Here is a 5259-nt window from a genome sequence, read left to right as displayed (position 1 = left end):
TGCTTTTTTGCAAACTAAGCCCACGCGCACCTATAGACACCCACGTCACTTACTACCATTAACAAAATAATACTATTTTTAACGGGAATTTTAAATAATATACGTATTTACATGTATATATATATATATATATATATATACTTTTAACACAAATATATGTATTTTTATATCTACATTGTCTATATCTTTTGATTGAAAGACATTTCACTTAAACTAAAAAACTAAAATAAATGAGAATTCTATAACGAATTAAAATTTCACAAAATTAAGTCGAATAGAAAAACCAAATTATAAAGTGTAGTCTTAAAATCGATGAAATTTAAGCGCACGGCTGAACCTGTTAAAAATTTCTCGAAAGTATTTTACTTACATGTCTTTGTGATCTTTGATCATAGAATAAAAAATTTCCGAGAATGTTTACACACATATTATTGGAATAATGGAGATACATGTGCTATAAAGGTATTTTTTTTTCATTATCTATTGTGTTTAGATTATCATTCACGCTTGGAGGTAGTGGCGAAAAAAAATACTCAATATTTTCGATTTAGTGAGTTTAATACCCATTTTTTTTAAAAGTTGCGGCAAAAATATTCAATGTTACAAAATCGTGATACTACATGATAATTAAATTGGATGGAAAAACACATATAAACGTCTAAAAATTATGAAAATACTAAAAATAAAAAATTCGTATGTTTAAATATATAAACAAAATCAAAACTTCTCATATATTTTTTTTTCTCTCACATACGCGCACACACGCGCACACACATGTATATACTTCGACATATATGTTAACACATACACATAAATCTTGGTTTTTTTTCTCTTTTTATATGTGTGTGCAAGATGTTTTAATTTTGTTTATATATTTAAATATAACAAAAATAAATTGTCTGTTTTTAATTTTTTTAGGATTTTCAGATGGTTACATGTGTATTTCCGTCTAATTTAACGGCCAGGTAGTGACAGAGGTACAGTTTTGTAACATTGAGTATTTTTTCTGCAAATGTTAAAGAATGAATATTAAACTGTAACAAATAAAAAATATTGAGTATTTTTGCCGTCAATAACTCTATTTATGTTTGGATGAAATTAAGACTAGTGGTTGTTTAATTTTTGTAAGTACAAATGGGTAGACGGGTCTACATGACCCGGTATCCGAAATATTAAACGGACAACGGATCCGTCATTTTTTTTTACTTATTTATCGCACGAGTATACATGTTATCTGCCCTGCTTAAAAAAAATTAAGTAATAACAAATCCGAGTAAAGAGTCTTTTTTTCAACCGGGTCCGAGTAACAATACAAATAGACCCGGCCAGACTCAGTAACTATTATCATTCCCAATTAAAATACAAATACTATGATCTTATAGAAGATTGTAATACTAATTAATTAGAGCGGCCATCAATGTTATTATTGAGTGTCGCCAAGGGTGGAACCATATACTAAAATTTAGGGAGTCGAATGTTAAAATTTAAGGAAACTAAACATTAAAATAAATTTTTGGAAGGTAAAAGTCAAATACAATATTTTAAGGGAGACAAGAACTAAACTCAAAATCATATATAAAGGTATTTGAAGGGATCATCAGTATCAAATTTTATTAGATAAACTACAAATAAAAACTACTAAAAAAATAATAAGAAAGGCTAAATTTTGATTTCAATCTATAAATAAGTAAAACAAAAATAAATTATTTGCAAAAAAAAAAAAAAAAAAAAAAAAGTAAGAGAGGGCCACTTGCTTGAATGTACCGATAGAACATATAATGGCAACAGCGGCGATGAAAGTTGAGGCTGTTTCCGACTTTTGTGGTAGTGTACCTCCACCATACAATTGGGTGTCACTTTTATTCTTGTTCTTTTATGGATTTTGGATTTTTATTTCTTATAACTACCATATTGATAGTTTAATCATCTTTAAATGTATTTACAGTTAATTAAGTCTAAATATTAAAAATAATATTAAAACACGACCTAATAAACTATTGAACACGATCTAGATGATTTGATTAATTTAAACAAGTATGGTCGATTCAGTAAAAAAAAAAAAAAATAGTTCGGTTTGTATACACATGTTAAACAAGATTAATACGATGATATATACATTGAACTAGCCAACTAGATAATAGATATCCATGATTCACCCAGCTTGAACACGATCTAGATGATTTGATTAATTTAAACAAGTATGGTCGATTCAGTAAAAAAAAAAAAAAATAGTTCGGTTTGTATACACATGTTAAACAAGATTAATACGATGATATATACATTGAACTAGCCAACTAGATAATAGATATCCATGATTCACCCAGCTTGAATATGTTCGGTAATTAATAATTACCTTATTTTATTTATAAACAAAAAAGAGTCTTTCCAAAAAAATCCACGTCCTAAAAATGAAAGGAGTTTTTTCATTTATTATTATTATTTGCGGGAACCTAAAAATGAGAGTTATAAGCACACAACATTTCTCTAAAGAGAATCACAATACATTTACTAAAATAAGATAAAGAACAACTGATGGTAGCATATTATCATGTAGCAGCGCATTTTTTTCTCAGCAAGCTGTAGCTCTTTATTTGTTTTGTTTGTTTATTAGATTTATTAGATGGGTCTCAAATAAATGTAACAGATTGATCGGTGTATGTGTGCATAGTATGTATGTACAAAACAATCAAATATTCATTACTGTATCCGGAATCCGGAGGTTGAGTGATCATTTGTGATCGATTTTTATGAGTAAAATATATGATCGACGGAGATGAAAGGTAGAGGGGAAATAAAAGGGAATAAAAGCGACGTGACACGGGAGTTCAGATATGTAAATATATAATTTCAGTGATTGGCACGAATATCAAGTCGTCATCGTCAATATTACCAACTGATCAGTTTTAGTGTTGTGTCACTATTCAACAACTGAACTCTGTATTCTGTAACAAAAATTATTATTAATCAAATCAATGGTTACCACCTACTCCTCCTTCCATTATACAGCTGATTGTAAATATAGGCTCTTTATTTTTCAGGAAATATTTTAAACACATTCTTACTGCATATCAACCCGTAACAGTGACAAAATGATTATGGGTTTCTTGTTACATGCGATATAAGAGTTTTATCCCTTTATATATGTATAACTAATCCTTTTTAAACTATCTGTTAACTAGATCCCGCATCCTAAATAAAGCTGATAACTTTAATTCTTGCTGCTGGACTATATTAGATACAAATAATATAGGAAAAATTACAAAAATTACATTCTATAAGTAAACATTTTCAAAATAGTAGTTATTTTAGATTCTTTCAAAATTACTGTTTTTTTAAAGAAAAATCTTACGGATTAGGTCACTTCAAACGGTGAATTTGTAATATAATCAATGTGTTAAATATGTTTGAAATCTAGCCACATTTGTTGATGTGACTTCATTATCAAATAACATTCTACATAATATTTTTATTCGTTAATTTTGGTACATTTTGTTAAATGGCTAATTTATCAAAATAAACGAAACGTTACTTAGTTCTTTAAAATCAAGGTTTAAAATGTTGTTTTCGTTTCCGTTTCGAGCTTCGTGATTTACAGAAAATCGTCATGTCGATGGAAAACCGAACAGAAAAAATGTGGAAAAGGGCAAATGAAATGCCGTTTTCGGTGGAAATCCGACGTGCCGACGAAAAACCGAACAGAAATAATGTGGCGAAACAAAAGAATACATATATATTGGTAAATATAGTCCAAATTTAAAACACTTCAAATTATACATATCTAGCATAAATATTCCATACTGAATGACATACTACCAAATTGTTCATGAAATAAATATGTTTTACAAACATATAGTTACAATAGAAAATGAAACATATAGTTCAATTCATACTAACAATTTCATTTCTAGCATATATGATAAATTAATTTCAATTCAAAGACTACTCAAACTAATTTCATTTCCATATGTCAACAAATTTCCATTTCAACATGTCAATAAATTCTCTACTTTCATTTTTCAAAAATGTAACAACTTCAATTCCTACTCTACTAATTTCATTTCTAACATAATGATAAATTAATTTCAATTCAAAGTCTAACTATTTCAATTCAAAGTCTAACAATTAAAATTTTAATTCAAAATCAAACACCATCAATTCAATTCAACATATATGAAAACCAATTCAAAACATAAGTATATGAAATTTCAATTCAAAGACATAACCTTACTTAAAATAACAGAAATAAATAGTTGAGAATATGTTTTTTTAGTATCCGGAAAAAATGGTGATTCGCTGGAAAAACTGGAGGTTTGCCGGAAGTCCTCCAAAACATCTGAAAAAAATAAATATGAATTTTGTGGGACAAATTGTAAAAAAAAAACATTTATTCATGTCATGTTTACGAAGATGGGACTCCTTATTTTATTTTTAACGATTGTCTAGATCGCCACATTACAAACAACATTCATGAAGGGAATTATATGAAAAAAAATCATTTTACCCCGAAAAATGAAGATTTAAATTTCCGGATTTTAGGTTTCAAAATGAAAATTTATTTCCTTTTAAATCGCCGACTTTCTCCGACATCCTACTGAATTTGAACCTTCCTGAACCGAAAAGAAGGAAAATCAAACCTCGTTCTGGGTTTGTCGCCGACCACGTTGAAGTCTTCTTCCCTGTCCGACCAACCCGATTTTCATTTTGTTTTTCTCCAACTTTGTCGAAAGTCTTGGGCATTTAACAGCTTTAATACTACGTTGCGACCAAAAATTGATAGTCATTTTCTTCCAAAACGGCATGTCGTTTCCACGATATTCGAACGACAAAAATGAAGGAAACGACATATTCCTCTATCGCCGGCCGTTAGCTCACCGGAAACGATTTTCTCTCGAAAATTCCAAGAAATTCGCCGGCATTTTTAACCATGTTTAAAATCAAGTTTAAAATTGGCTAGATAGCTATGGTGCCTTTTTAAATGATAAACAATTGTTTTATTTATAAATAAAATTGTCAAAATTAAATAAAGTCTAATATAGGCCAAAACAATCAACAAATTTATTTAAAAAAATATAAACATAAAAAAGTGATTATTTACCATTTTTTTTTGTAATATATACTTTAAGTATGTTATTCTCGCAATAAAGTACAAAAGACAACTGCCATAACAATTACCGCAATAAAATATGTTAAAATTGGCGATTGGATCGACCAATTGATAATTAATTACCGTAGTAAAAAATCTAATTAGCCAGATATTAC

Source organism: Urtica dioica, chromosome 7, assembly GCF_054948205.1.
Source record: "Urtica dioica subsp. dioica isolate 48M chromosome 7, U.dioica_male_clone48M_v1_H2, whole genome shotgun sequence".
NCBI lineage: Eukaryota > Viridiplantae > Streptophyta > Magnoliopsida > Rosales > Urticaceae > Urtica > Urtica dioica.
Note: the sequence above shows the minus strand (reverse complement) of the source record.